The sequence below is a fragment of the Pelmatolapia mariae genome, linkage group LG7 (assembly GCF_036321145.2).
Source record: "Pelmatolapia mariae isolate MD_Pm_ZW linkage group LG7, Pm_UMD_F_2, whole genome shotgun sequence".
Classification (NCBI taxonomy): domain Eukaryota; kingdom Metazoa; phylum Chordata; class Actinopteri; order Cichliformes; family Cichlidae; genus Pelmatolapia; species Pelmatolapia mariae.
In genome coordinates this window covers 41410167-41431310 of record NC_086233.1, presented here as the reverse complement: position 1 = coordinate 41431310, position 21144 = coordinate 41410167, and the positions used below count along the sequence as shown (strand labels likewise).

The 21144-nt window shown below is 39.2% G+C and overlaps 1 protein-coding gene across 2 annotated transcripts in view; it reads right to left on the bottom strand.

Moving 5' to 3' along the window:
- Window positions 1-21144, bottom strand: part of mgat4c (mgat4 family member C) — a 113715-nt gene that overhangs the window by 65907 nt on the left and 26664 nt on the right. The gene's annotated exons all lie outside the window — the stretch shown is intronic.

Sequence of the window (21144 nt, the reverse complement as noted above, 5' to 3'; positions counted from 1 at the left end):
AAACATGTCATATTTTGTCGAAAATCAGTTTCAAATCCAAATTTGTGTGATTTCTGTTGATCTGATGTTTTTCTTTAAAGGGTTAGGGCTGGGATTACTGTCAGGGAGAATGAAATGAGCGCAGTACCTTCAGAATTATACAAAATGCTACTGTCTTTAAGAGGGACCTCTCTGACAGATCAGTTTTTGTAACTGCCTGAAAGCTTTAAAGGTGCTATGTGTATTTTATTTTGTAGCTTCAATCACTGCTAACTAAGGAGCTACTTGTTAGCATGTCCCTGGGACCATCAGTTGGGCCTAATGTCTCTGCAAGGTAAGATAATGTGAGATTTTTACTGTAAAATGCACAAGTAATTTACTAGGCTCCTTTTCCACTGTTCTGAGTGAAAATTATATAACCTTTGAACACTTGCATTTGTCACTTAACAGCTTTTGTCCTGAGGCGTGTTTGTAAAAAGTAAATTACAATTACAAATTAAAATTAATGGTGTTTTATTATTCTGTGGCATTAATATCTACAGTCAGGGTATAAAGGATGCAACTGTGAACCAATCAGACCTCAGAAATGTTTAATTCCATGGCAATATACTAAAACACAGTTACATGTAGTTTTTAAAATGTAACAATCTCTACCCTTGTGATGTCTTGTAAGTCAGAAATTTGTGAGCTGTCCCTGTTGGGTTGTTATTATTTCTCCACCTGTTAGTACAAGTTGATAGCAAGATCCCCGTAGTCCGTTCCTGTTAGAAAGTTTGGACCTTTAATGGGTGCATTGGCAATATTTAGGGTCTTTTGACCTTACATATGTAAGCTGTCTAAAATTTACTTATGCTCTGGTTTGGAGATATAAAATTTAAACTGAACCAAATGATAAATAGGGGCTTGACTGTTTTTAGCTAAGGTATGTGGGATGGATTAAGCAAGCTTCAGTGCAAAAAATCATATTCTCATAGAGTGAGCAGAGAAGGATTTTACTCCCAACATTGTGCTGGCACAAAGCATATTTACTGCACCTTTCTACTGTGACCTCCATAGCTTCCAGAAAAACTCTCAACCTGAGAGACAACCACCCACATACAGTCCTACCTTAGCAACTCATCTGCACTTTATAATACCCCCAACCCACTGCCCTTTATTCAGAGCAACAGAACGATAGCACCTCAGAATACCTTCAGAAATACCAAGGGAATACTTGAAGGTTATCATTTTCAGGAAAATATCCTTTAGCGAGGGTTTCATGAGCAAAACAAATTAAAACACACACACCTACACATGCAAAAAAGACATGTTCCATGTCTCACATTGCTATTATTACTGTGATACTGTTACACACTGGTGTAACAAATACACAGATACACAAAACATATTTCTAGCAGTCAGCATGCTAGAACTTTTGTTTTATGGTAAGTGGATGTTGTCTAAATGTAGGCACAGGAATGCGCTTATTAGCAATATGCATTCAGCAGCCACTTTGTACACCTGCTCAACTGCTTGTTAATGCAATTGCCTAATCAGTCAATCACATGACAGCAACTCAATGTATTTAGGCATATGGACATGAAATTCAGACCAAGTATCAGTCATTTAAGTGACTTTGTAGCTACTTTGCTTGTAGGTACCTGATGGGATACCATAGTGTTATGGTTTGCACATTTACTTAACTAGCGACAGACCTCTGGTTTGACTGTGGGAGAAACCGTTTGGGTTTGGGTCAGAAAGGGCATTCAGCGTAAAAGTCTACCAAATCCAACATACCCAATACCCACTGTGTTGACCACCTGTATATAAGGTAGCAGTTGAAAGTAGCTTTTTATCCAGTGAGCACAGTTCTCTGGGTAGAAATACCGAATTACAGTAGCTGCAGGTTGCGTGAGGTGCACTTACATTTCCAGTGGCGTGCACTCCACGGTATGACGATAGGGTTTCAGAATGGTTTGCGGTTCATACCTACCTAGCATAAATCTCCAGTTACTAGCAACACTCTCCTAGTCAATGATTAAATCATTTCCAGCTTGAAAGATAAAGATCACCCGCAGGTCTCTATCACATGAATTCAAATGTGATAGAGACCTGCGGGTGATCTTTATCTTTCAGGCTCGGGTCCTCTACCAGAGGTCTGGGAGTTTTCGGGTCCTGGGCAGTAGCTTTGCTGTTCCTGGGAACAGAGATCTCCGATGTCGTTGTTGGGATCTGCTGGAGCCATTCGCCCAGTTTGGGGGTCATTGGCCTGAGTGCTCCATTTACTACTGAGGCCACTGTTGCACCATCCATGTCTTCTCAAGCTCCTCTCTCAGGTCTTGGTATTTCTCACACTTCTCCTGTTCCTTTTTCTTGATGTTGCTGTCACTTAGCATAGCTACAGTTATCTCTACAACCATCTTCTTGTCCAGTTATGTCCAGGTGGTTAGCCATCACCAGTCTGTCCGTCTGTATCTGGAAGTCCCACAGGATATTAGCTCGGCCATTCTCAAACATTGGGGGGTGTCCCATTTGACCTTGGGTTTTCCAGACCCAAATGTTGGCACAAATGTTCCTGTATACTTGCTGTGGCTTCTATCTCCTCCTCTGGCCAACTTATTACCCCAGCAGTGTGTCTGACAACTGATAGGATATAGGTGTGGATTGCCCAGCTGACTCCTCAAGACTTGCTTGCCTTACTCTCTCTCTTGCTCTTGCTCTTTCTCTCTTTCTCTTTCTTTATATGTACAATGCTAGTCAAAAGTTTGGACACACCTTCTCATTTAATGGCTTTTCTTTTTTTTCATGACTATTTACATGGAATTATGTAGTAAACAAAAAAGTGTGAAATAACTCAAAACATGTTTAATATTTTCGATTCTTCAGTATATCCACCCTTTGCTTTGATGGCTGCTTTGCACACTCTTAGCATTCTCTCTCTGAGCTTCATGATGTAGTCACCTGAAATGGTTTTCCATTTCTTGAAGTCTTGAAGGAGTTCCCAGAGATGCTGAGCACTTGTTGGCCCTTTTGCCTTCACTCTGCGGCCCATCCAATCCCAAACCATCTCGATTGGGTTTAGGTCAGGTGACTGTGGAGGCCAGGCCATCTGGTACTGCACTCCATCACTCTCCTTGGTCAAACAGCCTTTACACAGCCTGGAGGTGTGTTTGGAGTCATTTTTCTCTTGACAAATAAATGATGGTCCAACTAAACGCAAACTGGATGGGATGGCATGTTGCTGCAGAAGCTGTGGTAGCCATGCCGGTTCAGTGTGCCTTCAATTTTGAATAAATCCCCAACAGTGTCACCAGCAAAGCACCCCCACACCAACCCACCTCCTGCTCCCTGCTTCACGGTGGAAACCATGAATGTTGAGACCATCCGTTCACCTTTTCTGCGTCACACAAAGACACAGCAGGTGGAGCCAAAGATCTCAATTAGACTAATCAGACCAAAGAACAGATTTCCACTGGTCTAATGTTCATCCCTTGTGTTTCTTGGCCCAAACAAATCTCTTCTGATTGTGCACTTTTGCACAACACAACCGATGGTTCCAACCCCTTTAAGAAGGCAAGAAATTCCACAAACACCCTAACAAGACACACCTGTGAAATTAAAACCATTTCAGGTGACTACATCATGAAGCTAACTGAGAGAAAGCCAAGGGTTTGCAGTGCTGGGGTGACTACTTTCAGGAATCTAAAATATAAGACATATTTAGATATTATTAGAGTTATTTATTAATTTTTTCTTTGCTACATTATTCCATATATCTTACTTGATATATTTCACATCTTCAGTTTGTATCTACAATGTAGAAAGAAATACAAATAAAAAAAAGAGGAGATAGATAGTTATGAACACAACAGAACAGCCTTATGTGAAGAAAAATATCACAACCACTGTTCTTTTTAAAAAGAAAATTTAAAAGATCTCACCGGACCAGAATCAGTATTGTTAAACCTACATCATAACAACGAACTACATAACTAGAATTATATATTTGCAACCTTTTTAAAAGTTAAATCTGCCTGCTTTCATCCTTATGTGCACACATTCAGTTATAGATGGGTGTGTGCATGGTGATTGGTTGCAAAAATTAGCTGCAGATTCTTGAGATTAAGTAGCACATGCTTTAGAGGTACTGTTTAAACAGTGGAAAACCAGTCCATCTGGTGAGTTCTTTTGTGCAGCATTCTCTTTTCTGTATTTTTAGAGGCAGCATTTTCCTTGCGACTGAATCAACATACTGACTCAAATTATAAACTGTGATGTCAGATCTTATGGGGGCTACTATCTTGCATTTTTGGAGCAAGAGCCCACTCACTTACCTGCTGGACGTGACTGCGACACACCCAGCTGTTTAATGATTTCTGCTGGTGGTTTTATGCAATTGACAGCTTCTTAAATCACGACAAATATAACATTGACACTAGATTTAAAAACACAAAAATCTTAACATACTATAGTTTTATACAACATTAAAATCATTCTGTAGCTCTTACAGTTAATGTGTTAAGCTACAGTTAAGCTAGCAGTTAGCACATGCACTGTGTAAGAAAACATTTGTTAGCTAGTCAGCAAGTCTACACACCTGTGTTTCTCTCATCACTGGTACCTTGATGAGGCCCAGAGTTATTGTAAATATTAGAATTATCTGGAAATGAAATGTTGATTTCTGAGATTTTAATATTAGACTGAGGATGATATAAATAACCTAAAGATGTAAATAGTTTTACATCCATTACACACTCACAGAGCACTCTATATCCTGGTAACATATAAATAGAAAATAGAAAACTTTAAATAAAATGTTACATTTAAAAGCACATCCGTCAAAGGTTTCAAAGAAGTGTAATTTGTTCTTTCCATTTAACAACAGGACCCAGAGTCCACATTATTATTAACAGGTACACCCTGGGGGGAAAAAATGAGTGAGGTAGACCATCGGCACCAAGCCGAGTCTGGATTCCTGGATTGAGAGGTTTGCAGAAATGCCCTCCCTTTTTTTCATCATAGACTTCCTGTACTAAATGATCTGTTGACCCAGTGAGGCAGATATCATGTCAGAAAAATCAGGAGAACTGAAACTCATTGCAGGTACCAAGCAGGACTCAAAGTAAAATCTTCTTTTTTAGAGCCCCAGCGTAGGCTCAGTTGAGAAGAAGGACAAATCGCATTATGAACAGTGTGGTAGCAGCCTTTCATTTGTGTAATGTTAGAAGTACTGAACATTGTTACATCATCACAGAGGCTCTGGAGTTTTGCCAAATTATGTTGTTCCCTCCTGCAGAAAATAATAGATTTAAAATATCTATTATACTCCCTGGTTACTTTGGCATGAATGCTTCTTAATTACTTTATGGTAAATAACACACTATTAGCAAAACACAGTGTGAAAGAATTTCATATTAAAGCTTTTTGGCTCATACACATGAAGAATTTTTTTACCTTATACTTTTTACCTCTTGTTTTATTTATTTATTTATGCTGTCAAAAAAAAATAATCTACATATCATTTTATGCATTGCCAGTTTCACTGACAGTACATAATATGTTAGCTTAGTATATGTACTATTTTTTTAAATCAATTAACTATGGAGTTACTGCAAATTTACACCAATATTACAACAAATAAATGTATTTAGTACTTTTGTCTCTTGTCACTGGGTGGTACTCAGGTCTGAGTCTGAGAGGAGCTCCTACAATCAGAAAGAGAAAACCATCACAAACTGTAGAACATCTCACAGACTTCAGGTTCTGTAGCTCTGCTCTTCCTTTTTTTCAGTCTGCAGTTCTACTGACATGCTCACACTGCTGTTTTTAGATATGTAATAATATTCTTCTGGACAGCAGCTGAAAAAAAGTCCAGCCTGTTGCTCTTGCAGTGTAATACTAATAATAAAAATACAGTAACAGTAGCGTAAGCTAGTGACTGTGTAGGCCTGCAGATTTTTCTCTGCTTCACATATAAATCAATGCAGTGCCTCATCTTTGGCTGCCTGCTACAGGTCTGAACATCCTTCAGTTTATTGTAGTCAGATATACAGCGTTAATATCTAAACTACATCACTGACTTTTAATTAACATTTAAGCACATCAGAGATTTCTTTAGTCAATGTAAATTCATTAATGTACACAGATTAGCTTCCAAACATCAGCTTCCTCCCAATAGCTGACTGGTCATCTTAGCTAACTAGCTAATAATGTTAATTACTGATTAGGCTAGATATCACACATTTACCTAATGAAAAACTGTGACGATCCCTTAGATCCCTTATATTGATTTGTCCAGTTTAGTGCGGAATACCTCAGTCTGTCAGTTTGAAGCCCAGAGTGGTGGTTATGGAAAGTAAAACTAGTATGGAGATAGCGGGTTTACGACCTATACTGCACCCAAACACCAGGGGGCGACATTTTGGCTTCACTTTGGGGCTGCTGTTGGGCAGTCCATGTTTTCTGCAGTCATGTAAGGATAAGTGTCACTTTCACATATCTCTGAGAGGCCATGCAGATACTGACAGGAACACGGCTTAAAGAATTTCACTGTAACAAGCGCTCATCTTCACAGTTACTAGCAGTATAATGACTGACAGCATCAACATTCTGGATGGAGGTCATCTATGTGAACAGAGCACTGCATCCTCCAGATGCTCTTGCCATATTTGTTGCCTACAGGCAGTCAAGTATTTCTTCATTTCCTTACTCCCCAGGTTTTTAAAATGTCATTTATGTCTAATGGTCGTGCTCATTAGCTGCATCTGAAAAACACACTCTGGTCATTACTAGCAACATTTGCAGTCAGGCTTCATGCCGAATTCTCTTTTTTGAGTCATCCGTCACAGCCCCGTTCCTTGGCAGTTGGCACTAGAAATGACGCAAAGCACAAATCTTCTAATTATCTGCAGCTATCTTTATATGCTTACATTGGTAGTGAATGTGTTTTGACAAGGCTGTTTTATCAGTGTAGCGAGAAACCCAATCTGGAACAACATCCATCATGTTAAGGCTGCCAAGGCCACTTGAGGGACTACACAGGCAGTAGTGCGCTACGAATTGCACTTTACCTTGGCATGATCCCCTTGTGGGGAGAGAAAGAGAGGCATGTGCGCTGTGATGGAGACAATAGCAACTATCTTTCATTATTTACTTGTCCAACTGTCAGATATGGACAAATATTACAAACAAAAAACAAACAAAAAAACGTTGGCATGCTGGTGAAGATTGCCCAACGACAACTCCTCAAAGTCAGGAAGATAAAAAGTTTCTGCAGCAACCAAGACATCCACTTTTGTCATTGTCAGAATCAACAGAAACCTGGCTTGGTATTTCTACGTTAACGGTGTAAAATAAATAAGTGCTTTGGAATCACACAGTGGCACACTTTTTAGATTCTGCATATTTCTTTAGAGGAGCGTTGTGTGGGTGTGCAACAGCCTGTCCAAGTGAGAAATAGAGAAAGAGGGAAAGTGGGTGGGGGAGCATGCTGGCTATCCTTTGTCAACTGCTCAGTGCCATTTAATGGCCTGTAAACCCCTTTGCTGGAGAAAGAACAGGCAATTAGCATACTGAGTGGATTACAAGATTGCTCTGACTCCTGGATTAATGTGTGCACTTAATCTTCTCTTTGCTAAGCGATTCTTGGATATACAGCTATTCAAGGGAAATGAATTTACCCACCTTCCAAAATACATGAAAAGGAATTTCTTCCATGATGACATCAAAATTGTTATAGTACAGCTACTTAATGCACTGTTGGACTAAACTGACCAAGATTTCTTTTTATCTATTTATGTCACATCAGATGGGAATCAAATTGGCCCAAGTGCCCCTCTAGGCTAAGTACTCATCAAGTGCTCTTTGTTTGAGTCCAAGTGCCACTACCAATGTCAAGTTTCCCCTATGTGCCAGTTCCAAGTGGGCCACCTTGACTGACATAAAGACCTCAGTCAACATCATAAAATCAGTTTCCTTTAGAAAACACAACATTAAACTTAAAGTAAACACATCAGACTGTCCAACAGCAATACCGTACCATGTAGTTAACGATTCTGGATTTTCTTTAGAGCATTGTCTCCAAATCTAATATAGCATGAAGTACTAAACATTTCCCTGCCTTTTAGGTACATACTGTTCTAATATTACTTCAAAGCCCCTTATACAGACTCCACTCACCACTGTGTACTAAATGATGCTTTGATACACCATAAACTTACTTAATCCCTTTTTATACAGAGGTTTTGGCATAATGGCATTCAGAAGAGCTCTTCATGAGGCCTTAGCTTGTTCAGACTAACCCACACCAAGCCAGTGTAATTCCTCTCCAGTGGGCGATTTTTCATATCATGTGGAATATAGGGGGCATAACATCTTACACAACAGCAACGGCAGTCTGAGATGCCAGCTCTTCCACTTACACAAATGTCCATATCTCCGCAGTCGGCTTAAAGGTCCCGCATCAAAGCCCCCCATTCTTCTTTTGTATCTTTCCATATAAAAAGTGTGAGGCACAATATTACAGCCTCAAACAGAGGCTTTACACGCCTACATAACTCTGTGTCCTTGAACTTAAACATTTTCTGAGTCCGTGGCAAAACCATCCCGCACAGTACACCATCTCCTTGATTGCTATACACTGGCTATTGTTACTCTATATGATAAATACGAGGCTGTACTCCATATCACCTCAAACTTTGGCTGCGTCTCCTGACTGTGCCATCATACTTGAAACACTTTGTCTATTTGCTGGGTTTGATATGATCTTTAATCTATGGCTTACCACCTCACATTAGAATCTTTTACCCTGGAGCAGCACCCAGAATGAAAAGTACAGCTAACACTCAGAACCAAGGCAGGGCGTCGTAAAATGGTAAAATGTACACACTGTGGCAGATAATGTCAGAATCATATATTCATTCATTCATTCATTCATTTATTCACAAGAAGCATTTTATTGAAAAAAATCCTAAATGCTAAAAATACTATTTTGCTGGAGGTAAGCATATACCGGTGGGGGGCAGCACAGTGGCATGGTTAGCACTGTTGCCTCACAGCAAGAAGGTCCTTAGTTTGACTCCAACATCTGGCCAGGGCCTTTCTGTGTGGAGTTTGCATGTGTTCCCGTGTTTGTGTTGGTTCTCTCCGGGTACTCTGGCTTCCTCCCACAGTCCAAAGAGGTGAATTGGCCACAGGTGTTAATGTGAGTGCGAATGGTTGCCTGTCTCCCTGTGTTAGCCCTGCGATAGACTGGAAACCTCTCCAGGGTGTACTCTGCCTTTTCTCCTATGACAGCTGGGATTGGCTTCAGCCCCCCTGCGACCCTGATAAGGGTAAGCAGAAGAAAGTGGATGGGTGGTAACCATATACCAATGGACCATCATGTTGTTGAGAGTTAAAAATCAAAACAAAAAGCTTGTTTGCCTCACAATATGTTTTGAGAAAATGGGCGCAGTAGCAATAGCACAATGCATTGTTCCCTTCCTCTTAATATCAACACAGATTACCATCTTCACAGCCATTCCCTGCCTCCATCCTTGCAGATAAAAGGCTTTTAGGATGCACCCGTTCAAAAAACTCAAGTGCTGATTCACTGCATTGTGTCAAAAGGGAACAGATGGCTGTGGTACAGTATACAGTACCTTCACTGTCAATTGAGACGAGTGCTCAGTGTTCCAGCAGCTAGACTGACACATCATGAGCTACATTAGGATTTTACATCACGCTTTCACTCCTCAGACATTTTTTTTGGAATACAAAGCTGTAGAAAAAGAGCAAGGACAACAAGCAGAATGAAAAAGAAGGCCTGGATCCCTGGACACATTAAGAATGCGTTTTCTCCTTCGAAATCAATAATGTCTCATTGCCTTGAAGATCGCCAGGAATGCCATCGCTTCCAATTTATTCATTCATTCTTCTCAATGAGCACACTGTGGTGATCCCCTGTTTTCCATCCCATCAGCTCTCCTTCTCTTTCCCGGTCCATCTCGTGGTTGGTTCCTTTAAGTTGTTAAGATCTCTTCTCTGTCCCTTTAACAATGGTATTTGTCTGAAAATAAGTACACACGGTCAGCCCCGGCAGTCTGCAACCCTGGGGCCGTAATTGCTGGATTGTATCAAAAGAAATGAGCTTAAACATTCATGTTTTACTCATCAGGCCTCTATTTAATATGCAGCACTAAGTGGATATTTTTTTCCACACACATCCTTTGTCTCACTTTGTGAAAGCACCTAGTTGAGAAGAGGAATCACTTCAACCCACTCTTCACCTTCCAACTTCCCCAAAACCCACTCGGATTTACCTTCAAGGTGCCCTGCGACAGGTTGAGGTTGAAAGTAGAAGCTACTACACACCAGGGACTTCCTAAAATGTATTTACTCCTTAATTATCGACATTAGCCAGAGACGATGGGAATATTCAGGCTCAGACAGCTGCCACCAGTTTCCAGCCTCTCTCAGAGTCTTCAGAGTGAACTGAAGACGTGAAATATACTCAGACATCACAGAAAGCTACAACCCACCATCTGTGGGCTAAGCACTTAAAGAAATCACCGATCACATAGGTAACTTTAGGGGAAAAATGCTCATTGCCAGATGTAGCTTTTAAGAATTGGCAGCCATCATATTTTCATCCTGATGCACCTATAAAAGACCATCTGTTTCATGTATTTTTTTATTTTTTTGGTCTAAGCCATAGATTAGCAATATTCATCTGTTAGTTCTCTCACTTTGAGAATAAAGAATCGTGTTTTATTTTCTGATGACCAAAACACCTGTAACTTTCCTCATTTCCAGAACTTCACAGAAATCTCAGAGGACACTCGTGTGATCGTGTACTCTCGGTGAATCTCCGTCTGAGTTTGTGCATGTGTGTACACTCGCATCACTTCTGCTGAGCGTAACAATAAAACACAGCTGAACTGTGAAACCCTTACTCAGCAACTTTAATGCTGGCTCTGTGAACAACGGGGTCAGAGCTTACAGTAATTTTTGTTCTCTCTGCATCAATATATGATGCTTCACTGGGGGCAATGAGAACCTGTCCAGAGTTATAAAAGGAATCTATTTGTACCTGGTGAATGAACACACACTCTTTGAGTGAACACACACCCACACACTGCACACCTTTTGACCCTTCAACAATGTGGGGTGTGAAATAGCAAAGCTTAACGGCTCAATTCCTCACAAAACCACTTAAGTCAGCTCTGGTTTATTACAGCTAACGTACCATCTGCTTCCCAGGGTGGCTCCTCATTAAATATTGAGGAAATAAATAACATATCTTAATAACGTATCTCACTTCTGAAGTGCTGAACCTTAATGTGACCAGTCCTAGTAGAGGGGAGGACTAATACAAGTTTGACAGCTCTTTTTTTAAATATGTTTGACAGGCTGTGGAACATGGTGAGAAATGTAAGAAGTTTTTTTAGAGAGTGCTGCTCCTCCAGACAGTCTTGACAGATAATTTTTATCTGAACACATCCCAGGGAGAGTTGCAGGCTGTGTAGAGCATCAGAACAACCTTAGCCAAACTGAGCAGAGAGTTCAGAGTCTGGACTACTAATCCAAGCAAATAAACAGAGAAACCAAAGGACAGCAGCCGAGTCGGTCAGAGGAGCAGACCTGAGGTGGAGCAGTGGGGATAGATGATGAGAGAGATGGAGGTGTGGCAAAGACGAGTTTTCGAAAAACCTTCATTAGTTACAATAATTAACTTATTAATTATTTGTTTCTTATTTTGCTTCAGCCAACTGTGAGGGTGTTTTTAAAACATAGGCATGTCACCTCTTTAATCTATTTCACAGTGAGCGATCTGGTTTTATACCCTCTTTATTTCAGTGCAACCAAAATTATCTAAAATTCATTTTTCAACTTTTCCATAATATTTTCTTCTACAAAAACTACATATTTTAGCTGTTTTAGCAATTGTGTTGTTGATGTACCTTTTTATTAGTGAATTCAAATTTATATATTAACTTTATGATGTAATGAATAATCAATGGTATTTAATTAATAATATAAAAAATTTGCAAAACTAATAAACCTTCTACCACATTATCTTAAATACTTGTCTAATCTTTTTTATAATTAGAAAATCCAATGAAAATGAAAATGCAACTTCCTCAGGAAATGACCTCTTTGCCATTGTTGTCACACGCCACGGTCAAAATGACCCTGGTAATGTAATTTCTAGCATTATAAATTGACAATAATGCAAAGTAATCTCTTATGTTCATCGATTTCCCCGGACAACTAAATCCACCATTACTGTCACTGTGTATTAACAGACATATGTTGTGTGGGTGTGTAGATATCTGAGCATAAAAGCATAATAAATTGCTGCTCCTCTGATGCTGCTTAATTTAAGCCAGCCACTTGGGATGGTGTCGTTTATATGAGCATCTGTTTACCGTCGAACTCCACTATATGTATTTATGGTAAGATAATATGTGAGAATGCTTTTGTCAAAATATTATAACCGCAATTAATCACAACTTTAAACACTGGCTGGTACCATTCAAAATGAATGGATTAATAATTCAACAAGAGCTGCCAGAGAACGCAAGCTAGTTTTTAAAATATGCTTGGTGTGCAGTGTTGTGGGTTTTCTGAAAGGTGATAAATATTTATTTTTTAATAAGCTGAATTCCTTAGAACAATCACGGCGGAGCTGAGGAAGGTGGTCTTTTATCTGCTTTAGAGGGGTGTGCAGGTGTTGCCGGCTGTAGCGCTCCCTACAAATTTGTTTGCTAACTAGCAAAATTCATTTTTATTTTTCAGGATTTGTTTAAGCTAAAATATATTTAATAAATCATAATGCAACGTGACTTGTATTCTAACTTGGATATTTAACTGTCCAATTACAAAAATTCTTTGGTGACTGAGTTACATTTCCAAGCTTTCAAATAAAGTCAAATTGTGTAACAATGTATATTTAACCACTAATTCTACAAGAGAAAGCTAAGATCTTTGATCTTGTTGCATCTTGTTTTATTAAAACAGAACACATTAATTCAACATTACAATTCAGCAGTAAAGCTGTTTCAACAGTCTTTGTTTCTCAGTCCATTTAGTTAAGCTTTCACAGTTTAAAGTCCTTTCCAGTTTCTTTAGTTCTGTTGTGCAGAACTTACTTAGACCCTACAGTCTCTGACAACACTGACAATGGTAATAGTAAACAGTTTGATTTCATTGTATGGGAGTTTATTCCCTAAATGTCCGGTAATGTTCGATCCACTTCAAAGAAAGTTTCACTAACACAGCAGCGCTTACTAACAGGAAAATTCAATAATTCACCTCAGTGACTCATTTAGACGTGTTTTGGGATTCTTTCATGAAGTTTTACATATTCTTCCAGAGTAAATAGATGTGGACACTCGTCCTACACTCATGAGAGATGAATGGCAGCCATAGTTGTTTGTCCTACATTGCCCACCGTAGCTCGGATTATACAATTAAATTGGGAGGAATAAGAAAACAGAATTCAGTTGCTTGCAATTTCCATTCTACTGCCATCTAGTTGTGAGATTTTACACACTGTACCTTTAAAAAAGACATATTTCAAGAAACAGTCTCTTTAACACTTATGGTTAAGATCCATCCACCTCATCCATTTTCTTCTGCTTATCCAATTTCACATAGAAATCACAAGTTACAACAAAGTCAAGACACTAAAAATTCTTATGAGCAGCTCTTCGAATGTTTCTTCTCTACACGTTTTGCAGAAGCACCTGCACTCTCTATTGCCTAAGAATAACAGTGACTTCTATTTTATCCCACTGGACACATTGAAGAGCTTTGCAGATGGTCACATGCTGTATTGCCTTCTTATGAAAAAGCACCACAGGCTACATTTGGGGAGGTACACTCTACAGGCAGGAAGCTTTATTGAAAGCTCAAATGATAGAGGCTGCTGAAGTGCGCTTCTGGCAAAATGCAACAAAGCTGGCTACTACTTATATATGGCACATTCAATATTCACACCTTACCTCTATCTGTCAAATCTACCTTAGTCTTCCTCCTTTCATTTTATTGCTATATAGTAGCAATTCAAAGAATTTGCCTATATAACTATCTGAGATAATAAATAATTATTTCCTGAAAAGTTCTCTGAATAGGGCTGCTCGATTATGGCAAAAATGATAATCACGATTATTTTCACTGAAATTGAGATCTCGATTATTTGACGATATTTATTTAACAATAACAATGTATTGAATAATGGCTTTAAATATGTCAAAAAATAATATAAAATAGTGTGCAAATACTGATAACAGTGCAAATGTTTGCAATATAAAAAATAAATGAAAAATGTAAACATCTATGTTTAGTGAACTTCAAAATACTGCATAATACTGGTTGTTCACTGTGTTAATTGAGCAGTGGTCTTTGGCGAGGAAAACGTTACCGCGTTTGTTATCTCCTTGTGTCTCTGGGAGCTGGTGGGATATTTAGTCGCGTTGTACAGGGTAGCGTGAATGGAAGTCTGTGAGGATGAAGCAGCTGTTGTCAAGAGTTTTTTCTCTATGTTCCTTCATTGTTTGATCGTATGTCACTTTGTGAGCGGTCTTCAAATGATTGAATAAATTTGTAGTGTTGCTCTGTGGTGCAGCTACGACACCGTAGCAAAGTTTCCACACTATGTCTACTTGATCCACGTCTGACTTCGCGAACCCAAAATGTTTCCACACCACTTAAGTCGTTTTACCTCTCTTTTCAACTAACGGCATTCTTTCTTCAGCAGCCATTATCCTCTCCTCTCCAAATAACTTCTGCTTAGCTTTCCTAGCTTTCCGAGCTTCCCTCGGGTCCTCTTAATTGTTGTGACGCGTGTTCGAAACGCAGAGAGGTGCGCTCGATTTGCCACACGGAGCAGCGCGAGAGGAGGAGCTAATAATCGGCTCAGTCATTTTTAATGATCGTTGAAAGCCCAGATCGTAATCACGATTAAAATTCGATTAATTGAGCAGCCCTATCTCTGAATGCATATATTTTTAAAAGTTTTTTTCCTTTATAGAAAAAAAGTTTTGATAATATGCCACATTAGTGTTCTGTTGATTTATGATCTAAGAAGTTATGTGTTATCATCCTCCAGCTTAGTAGTGACTTTCAAATGCACTATGCAACCATGAAGACCCTTTACCCCTGCAGCAGCGCCAGAGCTGGGTGACCCTAATTACAGTGTTGGCTTTGCTGCCAAACCATCTCATTGGAAACCAGCCACAGCTTTGGCGACCCCGGCATACGAGCTGTTCCCAATGGAAAGCAATTTAATGCTTGGCTGCTCAAGGAACAAAATATATGCAGCACAAGAAATCCCTTAGATAAATTAGAGTAGGCAAGTGGACTCTGTTAGACCTTTATTTGAGGCCTTATAAGCCACATGTCACCTTAGAGGTGGCATGAAACCAAAACATGGCAGAAAGCAGCTGAGTTCTATTACCAAGCAGTGGGAGACTTCTAAAAGAAGAGCAGTGCACCAACATACTGACAAGGGGAAAACCCAACTGTACAGTACAGTCGAGTTTCAAAGTAACCAACCAAGTTAGGATTGTTTATTTTTGGTCTTTTTGAAAAGAAAAGACTTCCAGGAATAATACATGGCTAGACTGTTGTTTAAGAGAAAATAAATACTCCTCCAATGAAGTACTTGAAGTGAATGAAGTAATGAAGTACGTGTTCTGTTTGCCGTTCAGCGAAAAACAAAACCTAATGTTGTTCCTGCTCCCAACTGCCTAGTGACATAACACAGTATTAAATGAAGTAATAAACAAGAATTTCGAAAGCTCCCCTATAAAGTTTCTTGTTCATCTGCATTCTAAGAAAAAAAATGTAATGAATCATATTCACATAAGTTTTGACCACAAAGTAAGTGCTCTCTGAATTCCTCAGTGAAGTAGGATTAAAATAATAAGCAAGTGGAGAAGACAATCATTTCTCTTTCTTCTTCTGTTTATTGCTCATTAAGCCACTGTCTCTGCATAATTCATCCTTTTTATACTAGATAAAGGCAATTTACACCTCATGCCATAATTCTGATACAAGTGACAAAGTCTGACGGCAGTCTGACTTAACAATTTGCACATGGTATGCTGATTTGACAAATCAGTGGTCAGTAATTCGAACAGCGACTGTTTCTATTATATAACTTTCATTTATTTTTTAATAATTTAATCTTATTAACACTGAACTTACCAGACTGGACTGTGTCTTACTGACAACCTTCAGGCAGTGCTACCTGATTTATTAATTAAATTATTTCTGTTTTTGTAATGTAATGCAATGACCAAGTAGTGAAATCAGCTGTACTTTAGTGACAGGTCAGAGTTGTTAAGGGGACTTAACAACTGGAAATGAACCAAAAGTATAAGATGTCCTGACTTATCATTCTAATAAAGATATTGTTTCTAAATGCTTTTAAGGTATTGCCGCTCATATATTGAAGATCATAGTAATGTCCTCAGAAATACTTCAAAAGTTGTAACAGAAAATGACCCTCTCAAGTATAGTGGGAAGTATGGTTCAGAAGCAAATTAGTCTGGATTTTGAGGTGCTCAGTTAGAGTTAAGACCACGGTGACCTTTAGATTGAAACGATGTCCTGGGGAGTCAGACCCATTAAGCACAGTAGCCAGAGTGAGACCCACACTGAGAATCCATCTCTTTAGATTAGCCAACAGCAAACAGGCCAATGACTCCTGTCTCCCGCCTGGGTGAAATGACATATGCAATGCCTTGAAGCAGGCTTGACAATATAGTACCATTTTCCCTTCTGAAAATTGGAGTTGTGCTTTCATCTAACCTTTTTTTATTTTTACAAAAACATACAAAGGATACATACTTTCCCACTAGGCAAAGATAAGACTAGACCGCATTGTAATTGTGCTCGCACTAGGCACAGTTGCTTTGTTCAATTTGTTTGTACCATTGTCTATTCTTGCCACTTGCCCGTAAGCCTCACACAGCCCTTAACGACTGAAATGGGAACATTTTAAGATCGCGCTACTTCTACTTCTTCCAGGCCAAGTATGCATGTCGCTCTTGCACTTTCTGTCTCTCTCTTCGTGTATACACACTTGAAAAGGCCTCGTGCTGAGCAAAGTCAAGTTCATGATTTTGTGCACTTTGCGGCTCCATCCTCTCATATGTACTATAGATTTGTTATTTACCAATCTCATCAGTTTTCACAGAGGAAGCTGTTGTCTAGGAATTTGTGGAGTAGCGATCACACTATATGATCTATGTGCTCTAGTGCAACTGAAGCTCTCCGTGGCTTACCTACCCGACCGGGCACAGTTTGCTTTACTGTGCCTGGGCATGACACACAGAGATCATAGTAGACAAACAAACTGGACTTTGAAGGTCACTTTGCTTGTGAGTATGACCTTAGCTGTTGCAGAATGTTAACTAAACCTTTACATATACATACTGTAGATCTACTGTACATCTAAAATACAGCTGAATTAGAAGACAAATGATTGCAGACTTACTCATTTATATATTCAACTCAGTGTCATCACATTATCACATTTTTAGGGTTTCTATAGTCAGTAGCTGATAATAAATACTTTCAATACCTAAGGGTTATTTTTTCTGTTGCCCAAAGCTGCATAGTATGATTTTACATGGCTCAGAAACTAAGAGGAGTATTAAAAAAGAGACATAGTGAAACCACAAATCTAACAGCCTACTGTATTGCAAAATACATTATCCTAGTAAGCACAGGCAAAAATGTCTCATTTAAGCAGGCTGATTAAATTAATTAAATGTTGTTACCAACTCTACAAACATTTCTCTTCTGATGGCCTTTCCAACTTACACATGGTGTGCAGAGTCCACTGAATAGCTGTCTTTTTATTTATTTTTTTAAATTTAATTTATTCTTTGTCTTGGAGCAAAAGCGGACCACGGCTGAGTGACTATTTCAGGTTTGTTAATATTCTGCTTTGTTTACATTTGAAAGCTTCTTGAATTTTTTATGAGGATATATAAAGAAAGATTTCATCAATTTCTTTGGGGGGTAGTTTTCCAACAATTTAACACAGTACAATTTTTTGTGTGATTTTATTTTGTATTCATATTTAGGTTATTTATGTGAAACTGACCAAAGAAAGACTTCACACTTTAGACCAGCCAGAATTAGGATTTTGTTTATTATATATAACTAATACCTAATTTTATTATTTAAAATACTGTTCTGTAACGTTCTACAGCACACTTATCATGTTCAAATTCTGACAGAACAGAAAACAAATATTTAAAATCTAAATTAACTATAAAGGTATAACTTCAGTTAGGAGTAAAAATGACATTTTAAGCTTGACAGAAAAAGCTATTTTATTTATATTGACTATTGATTTATACCTGTCACTACTATACTACTATCTCTGCCAGCCCTATTTCAGTGTTTTACTCTAAAGGTAACACCAAGTCTGTAAATGATGCCAAGCAATACCCTTTTGTTGTACTGTTTGTTGTTGAACAGTCATCTAGGTTTGCCTCTAAGTGCTGAGTATATTTACCCTCTATCCAGTGCTATGCTTTGTTGCACTCTGTGAAACAAGGAAGAATTCAATTACATGGTGGCCGAGGCCCTGACAAGAGCTCACTCTTGTTTCAATCACCCCACAGGTAGATATGGGGATGAGAGGAAGTGGCATGCCAGTTACCACACCATGGACCACAAGGAAGCAATGAGGCGTAAGGAGGCACTCAGAAGGTGGTGGTCAGTGGCATGGAAAGACCAGCAGGAGCAGGAGTCCTGTTCATCAATAAACAGCATCTTTGTCTGTTAAGAGAACTTTATTTAGAAAATCTAGAAATATAAAACATGAAGATGGGCAAAGTAACAGTGTTTCAAAAGAAACAAAATAAAGTAGATAATATCAAATTTGCCTGTTTGGAGTTCTGTATAAATTTAATATTATATTTTAATGACCCAATGCACAGCATGGAGAAAAAACTATTTTAAGCATGGTGCATTGCAATATTTTATGGCCTTTTTATTCCTAAGTTGCGTTAGCTTTTTTTTCTTCCTTTTTTCAAAGAATTCTCCAGTTCAATTTTACATTAAGCACATTTGAAAACTAACGGATTCATGAACAGACTCAAAGAAAAAGAACACCATCAATCACCACTATTGCCACACTTTTCATTGTGTTCATAATTTTACTGTACAAACAACTGTGGGTCCGTGGCTGCAGAGCCCATTTAAGGCACTAATCAACCATGTTATGAGTCCACAATGATAATTAATGGGTTATACTGGTAGTTGGAGGGCATCATGGAATCAGAGCAAACTGTTGTTTGTGAAGCCCTGTATATTTCTCCATTTTCCTCTCCATAATGTGCTATTATTGTGTGCATTTCTTGGGGCTGGACTGTCTCCGGTGATTGAATGCCACTGTGTCCTGGAGGAATCCAGATCATTTAACTGCTATTGTCTTCAGTTCCCTATGGACACTTTTGTGTGAATGTCTGCGTGCTTGCGCATATTGCCTATAAATGATATAAATGGTTAAAGCCTATAGAGGGATATTGGGAAAATAAAAACATACCACAAGGTGGGTGACAATGACAGTTTGCTCAAGAGTGGGGTGTTAAAAGGTGCATGGGAGGCAACTTTTATCAATGCTGGTGAGAAAGTGTAAAAAAACCAATACTGATGTCTTAAGTCTGATGAAAAAAAGATAAAGACAAAAAGTATCAGATAAAGACACATACTTTTAGATACTTTCTATGTATTCAAAGTACAGGATGTCTGAACAGACAATTGTTTTGGTTTTGGTCATTTTGGTCATTTATGTTCATTCTTACAAAAGCACTAATCAACCAATAACTGAAATTTTCTATTTTAACCTGGCAATGACTTGTGAAATCAGACTATGCAGAAGTCTGGGGCCACCATTAATTAACAGATTATGGGACAGATTATGGAACAACCAAAAAGGCAAAAAATTGTAAAAGAATCAGCAGCTATGGAGCATTTTAACATGACATCTCCCATGGTGGTTAGTTAGACCCTCCATGCTAACCAAGCCTCGGATATGAGCAGGAGAGAGATAACTGAAGCCACACTGGGTCGGACTTTGCCGGGATTAACAAGATCCTTGTATGGTGATAAGGAACCAGGACACATTGATGAGATATGGGCTACTGGAACATGAAGGCAGAAGTGGGCAAGAGATGACAGCAGGGTGCTGTTGCAATGCTACTATGCAAATAACCCCAGTGGAAGGCATTACAGGAAGAGGCTGTGGGACCTATGGAATCTTCAATAACAAACAGCCAGACAGATGGCAAAAACAACTCGTAACTCAGTGTTTCAATATTCAGAAGAAAGAATCTGTATCACAGCTGAGATAGATGAGGTACTAACAAATGCACAATATAAATGCCATGGCAAGAGGGAGCCAGGACGCCAGCTTGGGGGGGAGAGATAGCCTCACTCCACCCGAGATTGGGTACCAAGATTCAAGTACAACAGAAGGATTGTGGAGTGCGAGAGCAGGTGACCTGAAAGATAAGATCATGAGAAAGCTGGATACCTGAACCCTCCATAGCTCATTACCAAGACTATGTGAAGTATCCTCTGAAGGTCTACTAGAAGACGTGAATGCAGCATTACGGGCAACCATCACAGTGGCAGACATCTAAGAAAGGGTCTCCAGGATGAAGAATTGGACAGCATCAGACCCTGACATGATTCATGCCTACTGGCCGGAGAAGCTCTCTGCACTCCATGAGCACCTGGCAGCACACATGAACCAGCTGATAATAGATGAGGCACACCCGGAATGGCTAACTGAAGGCAGGACATCGGGACTGACCCATCCAACTACCGTCCAATAACCTGCCTCAGTACCACATAGAAGCTCCTGTCAGACATCATAGTGGGTAAGATGGACAGGAACATGGCTCAATACATGAGCTCTATCTACCACAGACTAGTAGACAGAGCAGTAGACCGAGACTGCAAGACCAGACTGACCAACCTGTTCATCATCTGGATTAACTACAAGAAAGCCTATGACTCAGTGCTCCACACATGGACCCTGGAATGCCTCGTAGTGTAAAAGACCAACAGGACACGAAGAGTCTTCATCAGTAAATTAATGGGGATGTGGGGAACAACACTAGTGAACAACTTCAAGCCAACTGGACAAATCATCATGAAGTGCGAGATCTA